Genomic DNA, 10,420 nt, shown 5'->3' with positions numbered 1-10,420 from the left:
AGAACCATAGATGGAACTAGAAAATATATTAAAAACTAAACGCAATATATTATAGAACGGCAAAATAATAATAATAATAATAATAATAATAATAATAATAATAATAATAATAATAATAATAATAATAATAATAATAATAATAATAATAATAATAATACTAATAATAATAATAATAATAATGCATTGATGCTACACGTATTTTATTTAATTAAAAAGAAGAGAGGGAGAGATGAAAATAAAAATTGCAGAATTTAAATGAATATTTTAGTGCGTTTTATTTTTCAAAATAAATGAAAATGCGTTTACTTACAATCAAGCGTTTCGGAATAGATCTTCGAATATTATTTGGTACCGTTAATGGCAATGCTTTGTTAATATCAGTAACAAAGATGTGTCGATTTTTATTTCAATTTTGTATGTTACTGTTGGAATTACATAGACAGTTGGTCCATTATTTAATGTTGTTACGTTTTTATTTTCTGTCAAAATGACTCAAGAAGATGATGGCAATAAAAACACGTACATTATAAGTTTTGATAATTGAAAAATGTCTTATGGTATTTGTTGTTATATTACAACATCATTGGTTATATTTTTCTCCCGTCAATAGGGATGAATTGGTAGGTTGATATTGACTCTTTGAGATTTTATGGGTTCATGACAAAGAGCAAAGTTTTATATCTGTTTGTTTTCTTGGTAATAAATGTGTGGTTAACGCAGCCAAGTAATCGACAACAGAGCTAATTATATATTTGTAATGAGACATGGCGTTATTATAGATTACATAAGACATTTTGATTTATCACTGGAAATTAAGTTGAAATGATTTATGCGGAATATGAGTCAATCGTTGTTTTGTTTAGTTTTGTTTTGAAACGCGTTTCGTCGTGATTTTTAAAAGGAGACATATTCTCATAATAACGGAATAACGGACTTTTGGTTTAAAGTCGGAGAACAAATAAAATGACGGAGTATTAATTATTATGAAAGACTATTGTCTTGTAATGGGAGTTAAAATGTTATTACGGAAGAATAACAAAATATTGAAAATGCATTATCATGTCATGTGAGCTGATAATATTTGTGACACAAGTGGTTAACTTGTTAAGAATCAGCGAATTATAAGTAACCCATACGGTAAAATGCTGTAAATGACGGGTAAATAAGCGCAGTGATGTAAGACGCGGTAATTAAAGTGCACACGGTTTAAATTACGAGACGCAGGAATGAGGCGTTCGGGAATATTTTATTTTGCGTTTGATTAAAGCGCTTGGTTTAACATTATGAAATGATACAGAAGGCGGAGAATTTTTATAAATACGATGCGCGTGGTTAAAGCGCACACAATTATCAATGCTATATTAAGAGGCGCGAGATAACGTCGCAATGAGTTATATGAATATTTTTATAAGCCGAGGGCAAAGGCGCGAAACATTGAATTTTTATTGACCAGAGTGTATATCGTTTCTGCAAATATTTTGATTATCATATTTTTCTCCTATAGATTCGCTGTTGTAATTGTAATCAATATTAACTGCGTGGTTTGAATTTAACATTTATATCATAAAGTGTGTAACTGAGTTGAAGAAGAAGTTATGTTCAATTGTCAAATCTTAAGTGTGTAATCAATCGGCAATCAGTTGAAATGGTAGGAAGTGCTACGATAATACGATAACATAAACAAAATCATATTTCATTAAATTAGGGATTTTCTAAGGGGAATAATTCGAGTTAATCAAAGGCAGAAGTAGTGTTTGCACTAAAACATGATACAGTCATCACGAAAGAGGACACTTGCAACCATCAGTCATAACGGGAACGCTGATGACAACGACAGAGGCAACTCAAACACAGCCACAACAGAGGTCGGGAAATGTCCTAATCCCTTTGGTCTATCCACGAATACATTAAAATGGAGTAACAATCTCGACTACGCCATTGATACGTCCAGAATCAACACAATCTACAGACTACAAATACACAGCAACCTCAATTACATCGTACCTTTCAACTTATACAAACTTGACAGAATTCATAAAATAATATCTGTATCAACACAGATTTCTTCCATGAACCTTTTTATATTTACATTCTTTATTGAACAATTGGATTACTTGTATTTACTTCTACAACAACAGTACCCAACGATGTACGATGTCAATAATTACATAAACGTTCAAGATACGATTGTTTTTACAAAAATGATGTCCAATTGTGAACAATACTACTTCCATCATATTCAGTGGTGAGCGTATTCAAATTTAAACTTATGTCAATATACAAGTGTGCAGCACCCATATCTACAACTTATAAACATTGAATATTATAATAACGCCTGTCTTAGTATCATTGTAAAAGATAAAGGCTATATATGTATATAAGACAATGCAGGAAAAAGTATCGCAAAACGCCACATGAGCGATTTCCTTGGATTCATTATCGTATGATATTCAACAACCTGCGTTCAAATAACGAAAATATTGTTGACCTTATTCGACCCTACTACATACACTACTAGACTACGTTATTATTACATCCTCTACCTGGTGTGTGGACTCACGTCACCCACCGGAACTCTGCAAGATTACATCATCTACCTGGTGTGTACTCACATGCCACCTCATCGAAACTCGATTAACAAACACAACAATTACAACACACGACCTCTGTCGACTACTACACACGAACTCTTTGTCAACACATGGCTGAGTTCACAACTTTCTTTTGACTTGCTGGATAAGTCAAACTTCATTTAAATTCACGATCTCGCACACAGTTAATCTTGAATTTCTACAATTTCATCTACAATGAGATCCAACTTATACACAAGACAACCACAAATATCAACGAGAAGAATCGACCCAGATGCCGGAGATGAATGGATTACAGCGACGTCACAAGACCAAGAAACAACCCAACAGGTTAAGCATACGTTTGCTACCTGTAGAGTCTTTTTTCGTCCCAATTCAAAAGACTCGAACAAATACAACACACTCATTGCAAAAGTTGGTCACTTTAGTAAAAGCCCACAATCACATACTGTGTTAGATTTTACTTATTTAGTTATTTACACTATACTAAATATGAATAAGTCAGACAGACTAATGACTGATTATTTACTAAACACTACATATGTGATGTGAACAAGTCGGACAGACTAATGTCTGATTATTTATTAAACACTAAATATTTGAATGTGAAGACATTATGGTGATAATTCGAAGACATTTACAGAGGAAAAAGTTTTTTTATTAATTAACAATAATTAAAGTGAATTTATGACACTTGGGCTATTCAGTGACCACAACACACACAACAATGCAACACGTAGACTAGATACAATCACCTGAACTCTTATAGTTGATATATTTTTTTCATTACATGAAAACTCATTCTAAATGGATACAATGACTTCATTAACAATTACTGACAATTTTTACAGGATGACCATTCTAGAAACGAACGGATTACTGAAAAATGTGACCTCTGATGGATGACCACAAAGAACAATTTGATTTCAATGTAGTTGTAAACTACACCCTGATGACTTAAAAAGCTTAAAAAAATTGAAACATCAACAATGAACAATGAATGATAATAACTTCAACTTGAATTTTAAAATGATGATAATGCTATTATTATGATTTATTTTTAAATATTTTTTATTACTAATTGAAATATAATTCTTCGTATTTGAATCTAGATGTCTATAAAACATTATTTGTACCACATATTATAAGTTGGAATTAATGTAATAATGTTGTTTAAATGGAATCATACAATATAAGGGAATGTCAAAGGTATTGGTTTTGAGATGACAGTAAATGAGTAAACATACATGGAAGCTGAGATTATCACCCATGTCGTATAGAGTTGAATTTGAGATTGAATAAGACAACGTGAGTATATCACAAATGGAAATTGAACCATTCTTTTTCAAGCAAGAATATGGATATATGATTAAATATGACGGGAATTAACACTTGTATTGCTATGAAGATGGAATTTAAGATGAAAAGATAATTTTTCTTTGAACTTTTAATTACTTGATATCTTACTGTCGATGTTGTAATCAAATTTGATGTTTGTGAATTTATCAATGTTGTAATACTATAAAACCTATAATTGATATATATGAATGTTGTAATCAACTTTGGTGTTTTTGAATTTAAAGTTTAAAGTTTTTAAATATTTAACTGGTATAAGTATTATCATTTTAAACATTTATTTATTACATTTTAGTTGGACATTACATATATATTTAATCTCTCACTGTAATTTTTTTTTGAATTGAAATTGTTTTAAAGTCAATTTAAATTCTAAGAAAGGGCGTATGTAAGAGAGTTAGCTTATAGCAAGTGGGTTTAATGAGTTCACAGTACTTGTATATCAGTTAAACTTGGTCATTATATTGAGTAGTCTAGGACAGTTTTACGTTCCAAAGTTAAAGGATTGGTCATTATATTGAGTACTAGAAAATTATTTCTTTGATCGGTGTTACTTGGTATTTGGGGATAAAAGCATTAAGTTATAGTTGGTATTCATCATTTAGGCGTACGATATTATTTGGGCGTAGCGTATTTGTTATTTGGGCGTACGGATTATTTAGGCGTACGCCATTTGATTATTTAGGCGTAAAACTGACCTTTGGTGAAAGGAATTGTGGGACAGTTTACAATAGGATATAAAACAGTGTGTCTGATCAAACGGGATCATTCTACCTTTTGATTCTGCATTCAACTTGACCATGAGCTGCACACATTAAACCTTTTGTGCTCACCATCATTTATTTGCTTTTACGGACTTAGAAATATTCCACGAATATTGAAAATGGTTACTTAGGCAAAATTGACTTTACATGTGGACTGATTTTACGGATTTGGAATTTATGAAACTGATTGAATTATGACCATGCTATTTGATTTGGATTTGGAATTTATCATGATTTGGATTTGGAATTTATCATGATTTGGATTTGGAATTTATCATGATTTGGATTTGGAATTTATCACAACAAATAAAGCTGTAAGAAATTAAACTTGGAATCTGGATTTTAATTTGAATGTCTTGATGTTGTGCATTCAGTTATCATCATCGGCCCTTGAACTCTTTCGTCATTATTAACATCTACAAAACAACGCAAAGGATAATACTACCATCTATTAAAAAACCACTATACGATCATCAGCCATTACATATATGTGCAACTACGCCACACTACTACTACTACTACTAGTATGCTTCTATTCGCTAACTCCCCTCCCCCCCCCCCCCTCTCCCCACACCCCATTTTATCCAGGCGACTGACCTAAAAATAATATATTCGGCGTGTCGTGGACTCAAAAATTGTTTGCTTGACTGTATGAATGAAGGGGAGACTGTCACGAAAAAAAAAATTGGTAAAAATAAAAAGAACAGGATAGTGCCCCTTTAACAAAGAACTGGTCTTCATCGAACACTGGATGTGATTTGTGAGCTTTTTACTTTTTATTAGTAAAAAAAAGCTATAGTCCCAGACATATTTTTGACTGTTGCAATATTTCATGCATTCGACGAACTTAGATGCAATCAGTGACAAACGCATTCTCCCTGTAACCGATTATGGCGTTGCTTACATTTTCGGAGTTGAAGTACACAAGTAAAATCTGGGAGAGGTCGTTTGACCGCCTATGGTGGGCAGGGGGGTCACGTGCTGTGTCTCCTATCCCTCTATACCTGTTTTCTGTGTTGCTTTCTGTCTTTGTCTTGGAATGGGAGTACTTGATTTTGTCCTGGTTGTTGCAGAAGTCCTTCGCTTAGAGGGAAACAGTCAAATAACTGCAACTACTATTGTATGATGTTAGTTTTGGGAGATGATATTTTTTCCTCGTAAACCATCTCTCTGTTGTTTACAGGAAATAAATTTTGTTTATTTTGAGCATTTTTTGATAAACGTTTGTTTGTTGTCCACTTAGTGCAATCATGTGACTTTTACGCGATCTCAAACTAAGAACACTAATAGTGTGCTCTTGGAATATACTTCAGTTCCATAATTTGAACATTTTATCGTTGTCATACATTTTCCTGTGTGCTTTTACTTGTAATTCTAGATTTTATTATTTCCTGTCCCATTTTCTTCCTGTTTACTGGCGGTGATATGACCTAAATGTGTCGCAAGCGCCTAAAACCTTTTTAATAATGATAGTAATAATAATACTAATACTAATACTAATAATAATAATAATAATAATAATAATAATAATAATATTGATAACAATAATAATAATAATAATAATAATAATAATAATAATAATATTATTAATAACAATAATAATAATAATAATAATAATAATAATAATAATATTATTAATAACAATAATAATAATAATAATAATAATAATAATAATAATAATAATAATAATAATAATAATAATAATAATAATAATAATAATATTAATAACCATAATAATGATAATAATAACAATAATAATAATATAATAATAATAATAATAATAATAATAATAATTAATATAATAATAATAATAAAAAATAATAATAATAATAATAAATAATAATATAAATAATCAATAATAATAATAATAATAATAATAATAATAACAATAATAATGTAAAAATTTAATAATAATAATAATAATAATAATAATAATAATAATAATAATATAATAATTAATAATAATAATAATAATAAATAAATAATAAAATAAATAATAATAATAATAATAATAATAAAATAATAATGATAATAATAATAATAATAATAATAATAATAATAATAATAATAATAATAATAATAATAATAATATAATAATAATAATAATAACAATATAATTATTAATATTATTATCATTTGATTGTTTGAGTCTTATGACGTCCCAAGTGACTTCAACCTCGTTCTATCTATAGATAGAATGAAATTGACGTCACTCGGGTCTTTGTTATTGTTTTTTTTTTGCCATCTACGGTTATAAGTAATTCTCACTATAGTGTATTATCCAGACTATAAACGTTCATGATACATCATTTTGTGTGTTTGTCCTTTAACTTCCGGATGGCAATGTTGTGAGTTTCTAAGCCAAGCGCATACTATCTATAAGTAATACTCACTAAAGTGTATTATCCAGAATATAAAAGTTCATGGGAATGCTGTGGGTTTCTTAGCCAAGCGCATACTATCTATAGATAGCTCCAAGATCACGTCACACAGGTCTTTGTTATTGTTTTTTTGCCATCCGCGTTTATGAGTATTAACCTGACTATAAACGTTCATAGATAAACACAGTTTTGTGTGTTGGTCCGTTATTCTTCCGGATGGCATTGGATGAGCTTCTTAGCCAAACGCATACTATCTATAAATAGGACGGCCGTCGATAACCACAGTGATTCATGTGTATGTAACTCTTATCACATTTCAAATGATAATAAATCGTCTCAAAATTGTGTTATTGAGTGAATGCAGTTACCGCCTAATTCAGCCCCTTGAATGTTGACAAAATAATAATTACCATTTACAAGGACGGGAAACAGGGTGTGTCTTTTTTACGAAACCCGCCGAAACCCGCCGAAACCCGGCGAAACCCGGCGAAATCCGCCGAAACCCGCCGAAACCCGACGAATCCCGACAAAGTTATGGGAAGTAGGTGGCAGTGGGAAGTGAACCCAAATATTAATAGAGCCGTCACTTTTCCAGACTAATGGAGATCGCGAGTCCCACACACACAACCTCCGCAAAGTAAGTTGGCCAGTAGTTAAGCTTAAAAGCCAATATTCAACACAAACATATAACATTGAAACATTTGAGACATTGAGTATACTCCGGTTTTTGGGATGAATTATTAATTCAGAGAAGTGAGGGGAGCAGGTACTTGTGTTGATAACAACTAGAATGAAGTTAATAGGAAAGTGCCAATATACAAAGAGACTAACAATTTCGCGGCGGTGATGGGGGTTTGAACCCGCGACCATATTGGTAAGACAACTCCGCCTGGCCGGGGAGAGCGTGACTCTACCGTACGAGCTCATACATTGTTTGTTTGTTGTTGTTTGTTTTTTTCAACCCAAGAGACTTGGCTGGCTAAAATCTCCAAAAGGGTACATAGATTTTGACGCATGTTTTAGACGGTCAGCGAAAAAAAGCTATTCCTGTGGCAGAAGCAATTATAGATTTCTAACATGTGAGCCGTCACAGTAAACAATCAGTAAAAAGCTCAGAGAAAACTTTCACATCTCACAAGCTATTCTGATGATGGACCCATGAAAAGGTTCTGGGCGGGTTTAAGTCATGACTGAAAGTCGGAATCGAAGACGCGGCTTTAGATATCAAAGATAATCCTTCTAGCTGCTAAACTTTGAGCAGTCACAACTGTCAATCAGTGAAAAGCTGTAAGTAATGGTAAAAAGTAAAGAAACGGAAAGTCTTGACATCTCATGATCAAACAGTTTGAAACTCTGATGATGGACCTATGAATATTTTGTGAGCAGTATTTTGTCATGAAATACACTAAGAATCCAAGACGCGGCTATAGATATCAAAGAATAGTATAAGATCATCTAAAGATGTTACATGATTGACATGGCCATTTAGGGACCTTACCATCTAGCAGAAACAAAATCTGAACCCAATAGGGTAAACCTGTCAATACAACATCAATCATCCTTCGACGATCCAAGTCTGCCCCTTTGTGTCGCGAAAATCAATATTTCATTTTCAATGTTTGTGATTTCATGACTTAATACCACCCACCAATAATTCCATTGGACAGTCCTCGCCAATCTCGACTCAACATCTTGTTGAATTTCGTGATTTGACGATATATTAATAATAATAATAATAATAATAGATCTTTATTGTCCACAAATATGGCAATTTGTCATTTAGTTACACTTGTCATAACGTTATATGATAACTATAACATTGAACAGACACCTCACTCCTACCCATTCTCTCTCTCTCTCTCTCTCTCTCTCTCTCTCTCTCTCTCTCTCTCTCTCTCTTCCTCTCTTTCTTTCACGCATGCGACATACACAACATCAACATTTTCATTTCATTTTCAATTCGTTACATTCTTGGCAATTCAACACCAAATATTATCATCATTATCAATTGGTCACTTCATCTAGCCTAACATTAAACAAATTAATCAGTCAATCAGTCAACGCATCAATCCTTGGTTTTGCTGTACCATATGAAATATTCAACATTTTTATTGCTGATGGAACGAACGTTGATTTATACTTGTTAGTTCCACATTTAATCTGACAAAAACTTCTCCCAGATGGCAAAATATCAAATTCATGGTATAAAATATGTTTTTTTATTGTTGGTAATTGAGAATGCTTTCCTTTCTATTGCTTTTCCATGAATTCTTTCTACTTCATCAACAGGATTTCACAATACAGCTATTGCCAGGTCATCTGACGTCATGAGATCGCCAAATTATGGTAATAAAATCACTTTCACGAGTGTGGATAGTGACGTGAGTTGTCCGTCCGATCCTGGATTAAATGAATTTATTACTTAGCCAATATCAACGTGTTCAATGGTTACCTTAAATTACGACTCGACGAAATATCGATGACAAGAATAACCGGGTATTCAATAGAATTTTTCTTGAAATGTTAAAGATCTAAAAGGTTTTATTTCAATTATAGAAGAACTCTATAGGTATATGCAATTGATCTGTAAAATTGCGGCTTGTCAGCTGATTTCTATTAGACAAAAAATACAATTCTTCTCTTTCACCATCGTGTAATTTGTCGTTATGCTCAATGTCATTTGGTATTTTATATGCTTGGGGTGACAAAATTTTTGGTTACATGTAGGAAGTGGACATGGAAAGAAAGTGACATAAGTTTGTTTTTTTAATGGCAACATTTCTTTTTGGACAAGATCCTGCTCATAGCTTTGCCCTAGAATGATGTAGCAATATACATGCAGAACGACACATTTTCCTTCAGTACAGGAAACAATAATATTTGTGACATTTCTTGTTATTGTCGTTCCAAACAAGTCAACACGAAATACTTGGACACCAACATTTCTTTTTTTAATAAAATATGATATATTGTCATTTTGTGACTATAATCAAATGATGCGTCACTACCCCCCCCCCATCCCCCCCCCACCCACCCTAAACAAAAAAACGGAAGTGATGTACGTGTTGTAAACACAAACAAATAAATAAATATAATCATTAAATAAAATAAATGAAGTTCTCGCGACGCGGCCTCGACGAGCTTGGCATAACGGTCCATGATAAAGGCGTCGCAGGGCAATGTGTAAGGCGTGCAACATGCCGGAGGAGTCTGGTCCCGCCCCACCCGCCGAAAGCGCGGCTCAAACAGCTGCGCTGCGGCGCCTTTACTGTCCTGAATCTCATGAATGGAGATGGGATCAACCAAGTCCGAGTCGAAAGAAATAATA

Source organism: Berghia stephanieae, chromosome 6 (genome assembly GCF_034508935.2).
Source record: "Berghia stephanieae isolate SIO BIC M18660-M18661 chromosome 6, UCSD_Bste_1.3, whole genome shotgun sequence".
NCBI lineage: Eukaryota > Metazoa > Mollusca > Gastropoda > Nudibranchia > Aeolidiidae > Berghia > Berghia stephanieae.
The sequence above is the reverse complement of the archived record's forward strand: the minus strand, read 5'-3'. Positions refer to the sequence as shown.